This window comes from Ambystoma mexicanum, chromosome 12 (genome assembly GCF_040938575.1).
Source record: "Ambystoma mexicanum isolate Mex_15411 chromosome 12, UKY_AmexF1_1, whole genome shotgun sequence".
NCBI classification, from domain to species: Eukaryota; Metazoa; Chordata; class Amphibia; order Caudata; family Ambystomatidae; genus Ambystoma; species Ambystoma mexicanum.
Window position 1 is genome coordinate 316,280,872 of NC_090936.1, and position 15,397 is coordinate 316,296,268.

A 15,397-nucleotide genomic window follows, 5' to 3' on the forward strand; every position below is an offset into this window, starting at 1 on the left:
TTTCCATTAATGCGTTTATCAGGGGCCTCTACAGTCTGTAAAAGGGGGTATGGGTTAATGGTGAGGTGAGGTACGATACAGTCTCAGGAATAAGTTGATGACCTTTGGCCGGAGAATTAGCGTTGCTTCTGGGGCATGTTGCTTATTCAGTGTGAGTGGAGGCTGATGGGGGAACTCCCCTCACACGGGGCAGAGACAAACCGTAGACCCATACCTGTTACTATGGTGTGAAAGGTTAGGAGGACACCACCGTCAGTAGTTAGGATGTGACAATTGCCAATTTGGATGGATGTTGGGCGGCCGACGAACCATTGCGGTAAAGAGTTTCCTTGTGCAACGTGGTACGCCAAGTGGTAAGCTGTACGTTTAGGACCACTGACACCAGCATGCATTGGGATATAATACTCGGAATGGAAGAGAAATACATTGCGCAGAAGTCTCCAGACCGCATGTCATGTAACTCTGTTTCAAAGGTAGGGTAGGTGTACAGGGGACATTTGATTGTAATTCTTGGCAAAAAATTGGTATGCAGCATAACGAACTGCATTTTGGCAAAGTACCCACGTGGGTAACCATCTGTTGGGTTCAGTGTTTTCTATGCGACTGAAGAGCATTTGTGGTAAAGATTTAACATCGTTGAATGTTGAAAAATTAAACTGTTTTTTAAGTCTGCCACAATGCTACGGCATAATGAATTTCAATTGAGAGCATTTGTGGATGGCGAATTGCTTTGTGTCTCACGGGTAGGGAACAACGTTGGGGTTTGGATCTGCAGGTTTCACGTAGTTGGGTGCTGTAGGGAAGAATGCTGCTTTGCTGCACTGGGTGCAGCATGATCAGGTTGATTTTGGGTTCCAATGTGGTTAGATGTCGGCATGTACTGGCCCTGCTGCTTGCAGGGGGAGGGTGCTAGGATTCTCCTGCGTTCAGTGGGGAGTGATGCTGGGGTTTTCCTCTGGGCGGGCTGTTTGGGGGTGGGCGGGGGGGTTTCCTTTCGGTAATGCAAGTGCCAGGGAAATAAGTTGTATTGGTTCTTGGAGTGGAAAACGGACACACCTTTAATGTGTTCAAAAGCACGATTAGAAGGAAATAAACTCTTTTGTTTTGTTGTGTGGGGATTTCATGAATGGCAAATGCCATTTGTCCTGTGCTTTGTTTGTTTTATTTATTTGTATGGCGCTCCAAACCCAGAGGTAGAAGGGCGCTTAAGAATTTGGTTACAGCATTGAGAAGTATCTTTATGTTGCATACTTCGTACAAGTTTATAATATATACATATATATACAGTGATCAATAAACAGAGCATATGCAGTACGTACAATATACAATTTTCAATATAAATACAGTGTCTAAGCCAGTTACCGCACGGGTCTGGTGTTAATGGCGTTATTCTTTGTTTAGAAGCCAGCTGATGACCTGCTTCCTAAAGATCTGGAAGGATTCAACAGTTTTGATGTTAAGCGGTAGGGAGTTCCAGAGTTGGGGGGCAAGCACTGTGAAGCTTACCCCTCCAGCTCTTTTTAGGTGGAACCTGGGCACTGATAAGCAAAGAGTGTTGGAGGATCTGGTGGATCTGGTGGCAGGTTTCAGGGTGAATTTATTGGCTAAATATGGTGGTGCTAGGTGATTGAGGGATTTGTACGTGAGGCATATGGCTTTTAGATCAATTTTTTGGCGTATGGATAGCCATTTGCAGGCTTTCCTAGTAGCGGAGATATGCTCTTCTCTGGGAATGTTGAGGGCTGCGCGCAAGGCGTTATTTTGTATTACCTGCAGCTTGTTGAGTACGGATTGATTAGCACCTAGGTACAGGCTGTTACAGTAATCCAGTTTGGATTGTATTATGGCCCTGGCAAGGGTGAGGCAGCTGTTGGGTGATAGGAACGGTCTGCTGGCCCTGATGAGCTTGCCGATATAGGCAGCGGCTGAGGCGGTCATATTGGTGTGTTTGCTAAGGTTGGTGTTGGCATCTAGATAGAAACCAAGGGTTTTTATGCTTTTGGCTATGGGGATGGCATGGCCATCGATGGTGATGTTGTTATAGCTAGGGTCAAGTTTAGTTAGAGTGTTGGGGGAGCCGACGATTAGGAGCTCTGTCTTCTCATCATTCAGGCAGAGACCATGGGAGGCCATCCATGCCTGAATGATGGAGAATATTTTGTGGATCCGGGCAGAGTCTTCTTGGTAGTTACCAGAGATGGTGATGAGTATCTGAGTGTCATCTGCGTAGTTTGTGTAGGTGACACCCAGACGGTCCAGTTGGTCAAATAGCGGCCTTGTAAATATGTTGTACAAAGTGGGGGATACACAGGATCCTTGTGGGACCCTGCATGTGATGGGGATGGGGTCTGCTGCGGCTGTAGTGGAAAAGACTTGCATGGTTCTGTTTGCCAGGAAGGATTGTATCCATGCGATGGCAGAGGAGGAGAAGTGGGCTGCGGTGGCCAGGTGATTACAGAGGACTTCATGGCTGACCAGGTCAAAGGCCGCTGAGAGGTCTAGTAGGAGTAGGACTGCTGCATTGCCTTTGTCTTTAATTTCATCAATCTGGCTTTTGAGATCAACAAGGGCGGTTTCAGTTCCGTGTTGAGGTCTGAAGCCAGATTGACGTATTCCTAGCAGTTGGTTGGATTCCAGGTATTCCTGAATTTGGATGTAGGCAACTCTGTCCAGGATTTTCAGTAGGAAGGGGACTGTGGTGATGGGCCTGTAGTTGGTGGGTATGGCCGGGTCGAGGGATTGTTTTTTCAGGAGTGGGAGAACCCATTATTGTTTTAAGTTGCTGGGGATAGAGTTATTGGTGAAGGATAGGTTGATGAGTTTGGTAATGAAGGGGGAGAGCTCTCTGGCTGCATCTTTTATGATCTGTGCCAGGCAGCTGTCTCCTTTACAGTTAGAGGGTTTCAGGGAGGTGATGATTTTTTGAAATTCCGGGATGGTGACTTTCTTAAATGAGAAGCCTGTGCTAGTGTTGTTAGGTGTGGGTAGGCTAAGGTTGGTGGCTTTATTGATGAAGAGTTGTTGCCGTTTGTCTTCAATTTTACTTTGGAGTCCTAGAATTCTATTGTTGAGGGCGTTCTGGATGTTGGTGCACCAGGATTTGTCTTTCAGGCAGGTTTCTGGAGGTGAAGTAGGGTTTTCTAGTTCCTTCAGAATTTTAAATAATTCTTTAGTGGAGGATCCTGCCTGAGTGATCCTGGTGTTATATGTATCTTTTTTGGTCCGGATTATCTCGCTTTTGTAAAGTGAGGATAAGTTAGTGAGGTTGGATTTGTTTTCCGCGGTGGGGTTAGTCTTCCAGGTGAGATGAGCCTTAGCTTTCTCTTTCTTGAGTAATTTGAGCTCAGGGGTGTACCACGAGTTCAGATGAGCTTTGGGTTTAACTTTGCGTATTTTTAAGGGGGCAACGGTGTCCATTGCTCTAGCCATGGAATCATTGAAGGTGTCAATCAGCAGGTTTAAGACAGTGTTGGCTGGGAGAGCATTGAGGGTAGGTAAGACCAGTGGTAGTAGGGCTTCAGCAGTAATGCTGTGTTTATTCCTGGTGGGACATGCTAGTGCCATGGGGTGCTTATTGGGCAGTGCCTGATTGGTGTTGACCTCAAGAGGGATCATGTGGTGATCGGTCCATGCCAGGGGTAGGGGGTCTTTGCAGGTTGTGTTCCAATTGTGAGTAACTACCCAATGAAGGGTTCTGCCTTTTTGGTAGGTAGGGAGCACAATGAGTTAAGTAAGACCATGATTGGTTAAGACATTGGCTAGGGATGCGGCATGTGCATCGTTCGGGTCTTGGTAGCCGAGATTGAAGTCTCCGAGGATCATGATTTGTGCTGAAGGTTTGGAATTTTCGGTGATGAGGGACGTGATGTCTTCTTCAAAGATCCCAGGAGGGCCTGGGGGTCTATATATGAGGTGGATGGTGATGGTGGTTGTGGGGGAGGTTTGTAGTTTGGCTGTGAGTAACTCACAGGATGTGAGTGTGACTGTGTCGGTTGTTCTAAGGCCTAGGGTGGATTTGGAAATGACCGCTACACCTCCGCCTCTGGCGTTTGGTCTGTCCACTCTGAGGATAGAGTATTTGTCTGGGATGGCTAGCGATAAGTGGGGTCCAGACGCCTCGTGGAGCCAGGTTTCTGTTAGGGCTAGAAAGTCAAGGTCGTTAGTAAGGATAATGTCTGCAATTTCTGTGGGGTGGGCAGCCAGGGATCTGACGTTGAGTAGGGCGCTTTTTAGTGGGGGAGGTGTGGGCTTGTTCGGTGCAGTGTGCTTAGTATTAGTTTTGGTGTAGGGTTTGGAGTTGGGTCTGGAAATTGGGATGGGGAGCCTGGAGCCTAGTCGGTTGTTGCAGGCTGTGAGGTTGGAAGAAAGGGATGGGGGGGGGGTTGGCCTGGGCGGTTTAGAACAGGTGGGAGGTTTGATGGTCAGTTTAATTTGGTTAGACTTAGCAATGGGACTGGGGTGGCTGTTGGTAGGTAGGCCATGCGTGACAATGGAGGTAGAGGTGAGAGGGTGGTGGTGAGTGGGGGGGAGGGGGGTCCGGAGGGTAGGAACGGAGTGGGGCATGGGATGGGGTGGTGTCTGGGACACCCTAGTTTGGCCAGGCCTTCCTGGTGGGCTATGTAGCTATTGTTACTACAGGGTACATTGTTCTGTATTAAGCAGAAGGGGAGCATGATTAGGGCGAGCCCGAAGATCATGGTCTGTAGATAGCGGTGGAGTCTAGTGGCGTTGGTGGGGAGCAGGCCAGACTATGATAGTTGGTGGCTAGTTAGAGTCGGGTAGAATTGGTCAGATGCAGCTTGTGCACTATGGTAGCTAGATTGAGGCACAGCTAGTTTTGAAGTTGGAGCATGCATCAGGGGCACCTAGATGCGACAATTCCTAACATTGACTAAAGTGCATACATTGGGGGCACCTAGATGTGACAATTCCTAACAGTGACTAGAAAGCATACGTCAGAGGGCACCTAGATGTGACAATTCCTAACAGTGACTAAAAAGCATACGTCAGAGGGCACCTAGATGTGACAATTCCTAACAGTGACTATAAAGCATACGTCAGAGGGCACCTAGATGTGACAATTTCTAACAGTGACTAGAAAGCATACGTCAGAGGGCACCTAGATGTGACAATTCCTAACAGTGACTAGAAAGCATACATCAGGGGCACCTAGATGTGACAATTCCTAACAGTGACTAGAAAGCATACATCAGGGGCTCCTAGATGTGACAATTCCTAACAGTGACTAGGAAGCATACATCAGGGGCACCTAGATGTGACAATTCCTAACAGTGACTAGGAAGCATACATCAGGGGCACCTAGATGTGACAATTCCTAACAGTGACTAGAAAGCATACATCAGAGGGCACCTAGATATACTAGAACAGGCGATTTAGATGCAAATTACCTAAGTGAGTATCTGCTAGAGCAGGAAATCTAAATGGAGGTTTGCTGAGGCAGGCAGCCTAGATGCAGTTTTACCAGAGCAGGTAACCTGATCAAGTTTCCTAAGCGCAAATATACTTAGAGCAGGCGACCTAAATGCAAGTTTACTGGGATAGGCAAGAATAGGTGGTCAGGTAGCTAGTGGATGGGTACAGGCAACCTAAATGCAAGTATGTTAGAGCAGGCGATTTAAATGCAGGTTCGATAGAGCAGGGAAAAGTCAGCAGTGAGGATACTTGGGTGACTATGTATACCAGTAGGGAGTTTAGATTTTGCACAGGTTTGGCATTGGTCATAGATAGACCCAGTTTGGTGAATGCAGTCGTGTGTGTGGCACCCAAGGTAGGATGGTCGATAGAGAGCAGTGCTCGGGTGCATTACGGGTTGCTTACTGGTGTTGTGGGGCAAGCCGCAGTGGTGCTGACGTTGAATGCAGTTCCTTGCTATTCATGAAGGATGGCTTCCTGGGCAGGCAAACAGGGGGAAACGAGGGCGCAGCGCACAACCAGTGCGCGAACAGCCGCAGAACAGGGCCTTTTCCAGCGGGCCTTCGCCGGAAGGGTTGGAGCCGGCTTCCGCAATTTGGGTGGGAAAGCAACTCCACCACAGCCGCTGTGATAACATTAGAGGATTGAGGGAGAGTAAGCATAGTTGCATTCATGAAACAAATACTAATTCACCAATAAAAAAGGCATTTTGCATCTGCTTTAGGGAAGGGTTTGACTTGACTGAAAGCACTCTCAAACTAGGTGTACTGGCACAGGCAGGGTGATCAGCAACAAATGGCACCAATGAGGATGCAACAATGCTTGGCATTTAGCGTATAAATTATCTTAGGCCTATAACAGTGATTAGAAATCCTCACAACAGGACTATGGCTGATAAGCATATCAAGATAAAAGGAATTGCATAAAGGAGCAAGAGAGTGGGAAACGCAAAGTGTAACGATAAGGAATGTACAGTAGCAAACGCCGGAAACATGCAAGTTCCTGGTGAACAATGTGGTGGTTAGGGTGCGCAAGTTGGTTCTCCCTCTCCCTAAGGCAAGAATTTGCAAGGGAGAAGGGTGCTCTGGCTGGTTAACAACGGGGGGAGGTGGGGGTATATAGGGGGACAATGTTAAACAATGATGGAAGGAAGTGGTTGGCTTAGGATAGGAGGGTTCACCACCACAGTGCAGAGTATTAGAAAGATGTCACAAATGCTGAATGAGATAGTAACAAACAGGGGAAGGTGGACTCCAGACGGAAAGAAAAACAAGGGTTGGAAGGGAATCCATCACAGGGATGGTTGGCTCAGGGCAAAAATAGTGAAACATGGTGCGGGGGGTGGGGGGAAATGGGTAAGAGGTCAGAGATTTGGGGAAAATAGTACGAGGTATAGCAACCTGGGGAAAGTGTAAGATGTCAAGAGAACTGGAAAAATGCAGGAGGTCAAGTGACCTATGGCAAGTGTAGGAGGTCAAGTAACCTGTGGAAAGTGTAAAATGTCAATGAATATGATGGTGGCGGGGGCATGACTTCTGATGCGCCACAGGGCAGGTGGAGGGTGGTGAGAGGAGGGATGTGAAGACGTCAAGAGACCTGGGAAAAAATGTAATAGGTCAAGTGACTTGGGAAGAGTGTAAGAGGTCTATGACCTGGGGAAAGTACATCACAGCGAATACCAGCCCATCAGTGTGAGAAGTGAGAGGTACTGGACATCTAGACATTTGTGCATTTATACATTTAGTAATAATGTCCAGCCCCTCTGCAAGTTAATAATCAGTGGTCTAGAGTTTGTGCCGAGTTCACTTATGGTTTATACAACAATATGCACACGGATTATCTTTGCTTTACGTTCAAACAAGTTACAATGGCAACAGTGTATTCCCGGATTAACATTAAGCCTTAGCACATGTCCCTTCACAATGCAGTTCTGCCCGTGTCCGCGTTCGACCTTTACTTTACATTGTTTTGATGTATGTTCGCAGATGAGGCTTATTGGTGCAGACAATCCTAGGACCACAAGTCAGGCACGGGACAAGTTCTCTTTACTCAGCCTAAACAATCGGCCAACGGACAGTCTAAGCATTAACTAAGGTGCAATGGTCGGGACAGCTCGGTTACAAGTTGGAAACACAGTCTACCATTTTAGAACACAAAGTTACATTTGAGCAGAAATCAAAATGGTGGATGATCCCAAAATGGTGGCAAAGTCAATCTAAAATCGGAACATTTGAAACGTGGTTTTCTTCGCAGGGTGACTGGTTTTAGGCCAATATATATTACAAAGGAGGCACAATATGATTTCCCGTTTAACAAACCCTCATTATCGCCTAAGCCAAGCGCTAAACTACTTCTAGTTACTTTACGAGTAACTCCACGTCTCAATGTCCATACACCCTGAATCACTATCATCAGAGATATCGATAGCCATAAGGTCAGAAACAGAAATTTCCTTCAGCACAAATTTGTTTGTCATTTTCTCTGGGGCGCGTACCTTTTGTCCTAATGTACCCATCGCCTGTGCACAACATCCTCGTAACACCGAACATATGCCAGGAAGACACTGTATACAGCAACAGAAAAACAAAAGAATACCCAAAATAATTAGCAAGACTGAAAGTAGCTTCCATCCCCAAGATTGTAAGAAGTCCCAGAACCAAGCGCTAAGATCCCAGTTTCCCTCGGGAACATGCACTTCTGAACTAAGTACGTGCAGATTTTGTATTGCCTTAAAGATGGTTGGGGAGGAATCCGGCACGAAAACACAACAAGCGGACCCCACTAATTTACATACCCCACCACGCTCAGCCAGAATGACGTCTAATGCCATCCGGTTCTGAAGTGCCACTAACATTATCGCTTTCTGTTCTAAAGTCATGTTATAGAGTATGTCAGTGGTCCGGTTGATGGTCCTCTACAGTACTCTCGCTAGTCTTCTGATATCCTCAGAGTTTAATATTTGCCCCCACAAATCTACAAAGGATTTCGCTACGTCACCCAGAACTTGTGCTAAAGTATCGCCATTCTCTTCCCGCTTTGGACGAGCCTTAGAGATTTCTATGGTGCTTGTTATGAATACCCCGGGTAACAGAATCCCTAAATAACAGGTTCCCTGCCAATCCCTAGGTAGCCATGGGAAAGCTTCATTACCGCAAACAAAGTAGACATGTTTGCCTACATACAAAGGTCTGTAAAGTTTGCAACATTGGCGCAGCCCTTGAAATCACCCATTAACTGAGTACCATTCCTCTGTATGCAGAAAGAAACTGAATCGGGCTCTGATTAACAGTATAGGAAGGTGCCGTGGCATCCCTATTGCTTATAGGGGCCATCTTGAAAGAGATCAAAGATTGAAAAGGAAGACAGTGGATCAGAAGGCCTAATAGAAGCAATATTAAGCTTGCTCCTATTTGCAAAGAGTGAGCATCCCAGGGGCGTTAGAACTCGTTTCTCAAAATCATTCAAATTCATCCCATCAAAGTTCCTCGAGATGCTATCGTTCCCTCGGCCAAAGAATAGTGCCCTTAAAGAAGCATAACATGCAGTAGTCAGAGGTAAAGAATGAATATACCAGCCCAACCCCTTATCTCCGTGTTGCAGTAAATGCGAGCAGACCCAACAATTTGACTTTTTAAAATTGCATGTGTGGCATTCATGATGAGTAATAAAGTGTTATTACGGTAACTCTGTCTGTGCTGACAGTCTTTAGGAGATAGAGTGTGCAGACGCACGAAAGGTGTAGAAGCAGTAGGTACATTTTCAGTGGGCAAAAGAATTTCAAGTGGATGTACTTCTTCCAAATACCAAAATCCTAAGGCAATTACTATTGTGAAGCCGGTTAACAAAATCACAAGACAACAATACGTTTTCAGGGCCCACGCATTTGATTGTTCATTGTTACGATAGGACACCCAGGGCCTCATTACACGGTAGGCGGGCCATGAAAGATGGACAAAGCATAAATCATACATTCGTTGCAAGAATGAGAAATCTCCAGTGGCCAGACATTTCACCAAGGAAAGACACACTACACTATTGCACAATTACGATTTAATATATTGGAAGTAGTGAAGAAACCTTCCAGAGGTGGTGATTTTTTGAGGACCCTTGCACAGAGAGAGATGTTTTGGATTGACCTCCTGGACACAATATCTCCAAGGGGTCTTAATGAGGAATTTTCTTTGAATTGTTTTATTTAGTTACACGAGAATGGGTGAACTATTATTTTGTTTGACTATTTTTGAAGTATGGTTATGGTCTAGGGTTAATGTTATGCTACTAATCTGTGGTTCAACATACTTGGTGACTCCATTTTCTGTTGCACTATATATTTAATTAGGGCATGGAACGTATTCGGTTACATTGGTTTAGGTTATCCGGAGAGTAGGAGTCAGCCACCACAGCCAGCTCCTAGCTTTCCCCCTCCTTGTTTTTAGTTTGGGTAGAGCTTTTGAAGGTGGTTGTGTCATTTCCTTGATATATGCTGATTGTTTTTTACTCTTTTTAGACTCTCTTCTGTATTTGTATTTGTATTTGTATTTGTATTTGTATTAGATTTATTTGTATAGCGCAAACCAGGCCCGGAGGCTACCGGGCGCATATCTTGAAAGCAATGGTTACATAAGTTGCATACAGTGATTACATGACAGTCAATAAATATAGCAAAGAAGGCATAGGTAGGTAGTACAACGATACATGATTTGTCAATTACAACCAGACACAGGTTATCGCGTCACGTTTCAGAGTGTAGCTCGGGCAGTGGAAGAGACAAGCCAACATTTGGCTCTGTGTTTGAATAGGTTGAGGGAGGGGAGGTTTCGGATAGTCAAGGGGACAGTGTTCCACACTTTAGCTGCCAGGACTGGGAAGCTCGATCCACCAGCTGTTTGGAGCTTGTATCTCGGTATCAGTAAGCTCTGGTTCAGAGTAGATCTAAGTGAGCGAGCTGGTATGTACAGCGAGAATCGAGAGGAGAGATAAGTGGGGGCCAAGTTATTCATACATTTGTATGTTAGGGCGAGCGATTTTAGTGAGATCCTTTGGGTGACTGACAACCAATGAAGGCTCTTCCTGGTATCTGAAATGTGTGCGGATCTGGGGATGTTGAGGGCTGCCCTGATGGCGTTATTTTGTATGATCTGGAGCTTGTCTAGGTTACACTGATTGGTGCCCTGGTACAGTGCATTACAGTAGTCCAGTTTGGACATGACCAGGGTCCTAGCAAGGGTAGTACAGTTGTGCGTGGAAAGAAAAGGGCGACATGCTGTGATCAGCTTGCAGGTATAAGCGGCGGGGGCCGCAACTGCATTGGTTTGTCTGTGAAGGGAGAGGGTGGAATCGAGGTAGATTCCAAGCGTTTTGGTATCTTTGGAGACTTTTATTAGGTTTCCATCAATGTTGAAGGAACTGAACATAGGGTTCAGTTTGTTTAGTCTTTGCTGAGTACCTAGGATGAGGAGCTCTGTCTTGTCATCATTGAGACAAAGCTCATTATGGGCCATCCATGTTTGAATGACGTGGTAAACGTCATTTAAGGCTTTAGAATCTACTGTGTAATCACCTGTGATGGGGATGAGTATCTGGGTGTCATCAGCATAATTCGTGTAGGTGACACCCAGATAGTCAAACACATAAAATAAGGGTTTAGTAAATACATTGTAGAGGGTAGGGGATACACACGATCCTTGGGGGACGCCGCAGGGGACTGGTGCAGGGTCAGCAGCGGAGGTGGGCGAGAATACCCTCATCTGTCTGTTATCCAGGAAGGATTGAATCCAGTTTGTGGCCGTATCGGAGAAATGAGCTGCAGTTTTTAGATGGTGACAGAGGATTTGGTGATTAACCAAATCAAAGGACGCAGATAAGTCTAATAGTAGTAACATGGCTAGTTTACCTTTGTCTTTGAGATCCTCAGTTTGGGTTTTGAGATCAAGGAGGGCTGTCTCCGTACCGTGCTTAGGTCTGAAGCCAGATTGTCTCATGCCTAATAGGTTGTTTGATTCCAGATAGTTCTGTATCTGTAGATAGGCTGCTCTATCCAAGATTTTTAGCAGAAATGGGACCGTTGTGATGGGCCTGTAATTGGTGGGAACCTCCGGGTCTAAGGTGGGTTTTTTTAGGAGAGGGATGACCCAAGCATCCTTCAGGTTATTGGGGACCACTCCCGATTGAAAGGAGGCGTTGATAAAAGTGGTGATAAAAGGGGCAAGATCATGAGCCGACTCCTTGATGATCGGGGCTGGACAGGCGTCCCCTTGGCAGTATGAGGGTTTTAGGTTACAGATGATTTTTTCAACCTCTAGAACAGTGAGTGGTGTGAAGCTGAACGGCACCGGGGAGTCAGGGGTAATTATTTTAGGTGGCCTGGTATTACTAAAGATAGGGGTGTGGAGGGTATTTTGTTTGGCGTTGATTTTGGATTGCAAGGTGGATATTTTATTGAGAAGGGCATTTTGTATATTGTTGCACCAGGTGCTGTCCTTAGCGCACGTGTCCGGGGCAGGTGAGGGAGATTCAAGCTCTTTGAGGATTTTAAATAATTCTCTAGTGTTCGATTCTGCCTGGGCTATGCGTGAGTTGTATGTCTCCTTTTTGGCTTGTAATATGGCCTCCTTGTAGTTAAGAGAGGTGATCAAAAGGGAGGCTTTATTAGTTGCGCTCGGGTGACTTTTCCAAAGTGCTTCGGCCTTGCGCTTTTCTTTGCGCAGCGCGTTGAGCTGCGGGGTGAACCAAGAGTTCAGGTGGGACTGTTGTTTGGCTTTGCGGATCTTTAGTGGAGCTATGCTCTCAATGGCATTGGTCATTAGGCTGTTAAAGGTGTCTACTAAAACAGTAGGGTCCTTGTCCTTGTGCTGTGAGGCAAGAGTGTTTAAACAAGGGAGGATAAGAGGAAGCAGTTTTTCCCTGGTGATATCTTTTTTGTTTCTAGTCGGTATGGCGGGGGCTATGGTGGGTGTGGGCTGGGGGTTGGTGGCTGGCAGAAGGAAGGTAATAACATGGTGGTCGGACCAGGCGCAGGCATCGTTAGAGATGACATTGGTGTTACAGTTAAGGTCAGCTAGCCAGTCGAGCGTTCTACCTTTGATGTGTGTAGGATCACGAATGCGCTGCTGGAAGCCTAGGTTGGAAAGGGTGGTGTCTACTTCAGCGGCCATGTGGTCCTTGGGATCTGTGAGACTCCTCCTCCTTTCGACAGGTTGGATTGGCGATCGTTTCTGATAATGGTATAACCCTTGGGTAGTGATAGGGCGAGGAGTGGGCCAGAGGCATCATGTAACCAAGTTTCGGTGATAGCTAGGAAGTCAAGGTTCTGGACGGTGATGAGGTCTGCGATGTCAAGCGCATGAGCATTGAGGGATCTTACATTGATAAGGGCTCCCTTTAGTGCTGAGATGGGTGTGGTGGCGAGTGGAGTACTAGGTGTTACGGTTGGGTTGGGCAGTGAGGGGGCAGAGCGATTGCGCAAAGTACAAAGTGGTCTGGGCAGTCTAGTCCTAAGTCTACAGTTCCTCTGTTGTAGAGTACATGGAATGTTTGGAGTAGGTTTGGTGGCAAAGTGCTTGAGCCAAAGGGCTGGGTCGTTGAGGTAAGGGTTTGGTGGAGGGTCAGGGTAGTGAAGCATGATTGAAGGGAGAATGGGTTGGCAGTTATGGGAAGTCTTAGAGGTGCTTGTACGGTAGGTGGCAGCAGTGCAAGCTGACAGTCCTAAAAAGACTGTGAGTATAAGGACAGTGCTGGCAAAGGTTCTTAGCTGCATGTCGCAACTTGTATTTCTCAGGGGCTGAGGATGTAGATATATGGGCTCTAGATACAGGGTATAAAGAGATAACGTGGTGCAAATAAGCAACCATCAGAAAAAAATAAATCTGGTCAAAAGGCACAGTACAGGGACATCTAAATTTGAACTGGCGCAGTTAGGCGACCAACCGCAGTGCAAATCATGTCGCTGGGCCCAGTAAAAGGGCATCTAAATTCGGAATGGCACAATTAGGCAACCAACAGCAGTGCATAGTACAGCGACAACTAAGTTCGAAATGGCACAGATAAGCGGGCAACAGCAGAGCAAATCCTGTCAATAGGCACAGTACAGGGACATCTAAATTCGAAGTGGCACAATTAGGCAGCCAACAGTAGTGCAAATCAGGTCAGTAGGCCCAGTACGGGGACATCAAAATTCGAAAAGGCACAATTAAACAACCAACAGCAATGGCACAATTAGGCAAACAACAGCAGTGCATAGTACAGCGACATCTAAATTCGAAATGGCACAGATAAGTAACCAACAGTAGTGCAAATCCTGTCAATAGGCACAGTACAGGGACATCTAGTTTTGATAATGGCGCAATTTAGGCGGCTAGTAGCAATGCAGAACAGTTCACTAGGCACAATACAAGGCATCTAGAATCGGAATGGCATACATAATATACTGGTAGCACATGGGGGCTGTAATGAGAGGCCAGGAGGAGAAGTGCAGATAAGAGAAACACAGTGTGCAACAGTAGGTATAAAGCATGTGGTCCATAATAATTATATCTGCGAATGGGTGGCAAGGACGTTCAACGAGGGTGAGTCAGGTGGTAGGATACGATGTATCCGGGTGTCACGGCACGTTAGGGGCATGAACAGCACACGTGTGTGCAGCCGTGCGGGATGGTGGCGTAGATTAGGCAGGAGCGAGGGAGATGTGAATAGAATTAGATGGTTCTGGTCAGTAGTTGGGGCTATGTTTGTTGCAGGCTTACCTGGAGCGAACGGGCAGGGATCCTGGCCCTTGGCTCCTGTGGTTCCAGACAGGCTCACGACAGGCACCTTTGTTGATGTACCTTCGTTGGGGGAGCCGGCTGCCGCCTGCCGGCGTCTGGTTGGAGGAGAAGTCTGCGCAGCAGCCCAATCAGGCGTCGGGGGCGGGATGTAGGCCGCCTTCCTTTTGTTCTTCATTTTTTGTTATCATTTTTATTTTAATTCGTTTTCATCACAGTCTAATTATCTAAGAAATGTTCTGTTGTTTTTTCATTTTGGCTTTCTTTGTTGGCTATTTGTGAAGCTGAATATTATCTGTTTATATTCAATTGTTAAAACTAAGCAATTTGTGCTATTCTCTATGTTGCATTTTTGTACTTTAATATACATTTGATGAAAATGTTATGAGTATATTGACTGATTTATTTTAGCACTAAAAAGTGTGCAGGGGACAGGAGTGTCTTTAAATTTAGACACTTTCTCTTAGCTTATGTTGAACACTGGCTCCAGTGTCAGGGCTTGTATTCCTCCCCAGCACCCGGAATTTTCTTAAGTGTTTTTTGTAATTCCTTTACCCATTATCAAATTGGTGTGCTCCTATAGATAAAATTTGTTGTACTTGTGTAGTTCCCCCTGCACCCTCAGGGCCCATCCAGTCCACATACCCCCATACTTCACATGAACCACTGTAGTCCACACACCACCCCCACCCCCCTCACCTGTGACACCCCCCGCTGGCAGCCCCCTCCAGACTGGACACCCCCCATCACCATTCACCTGTGACACCGCCCGCAGGCTGCCCCCTCCAGAAGGGACACCACCCCACAGGCAGCCACCAAGGCTGGACCCCACCCTCTGGCACCACTCACCTGTGACACCCCCCACTGCCAGCCCCCTCCAAAAGGGACCCCCACTGCAGTCAGCCCCCTCCAGACTGCACACCACCCCCTGGCACCCCTCACCTGTGACACCCCCCACTGGCTGCCCCCTCCACTAGGGACCCCCGCAGGCAGCCCCATCGGGACTGGATACCACCCCTGGCACACCTCACCTGTGACACGCCCACAGGTAGCCCCCGCCAGACTGGACACCACCCCCCAGCACCCATCACCTGTTACACCCCCCGCAGGCTGCCCCCTCCATAAGGGACCCCCCCACAAGCAGCCGCCTCAAGACTGGACACCAACCCCCGGCACCCCTCCCCTGTGACAACCCCCACAGGCAG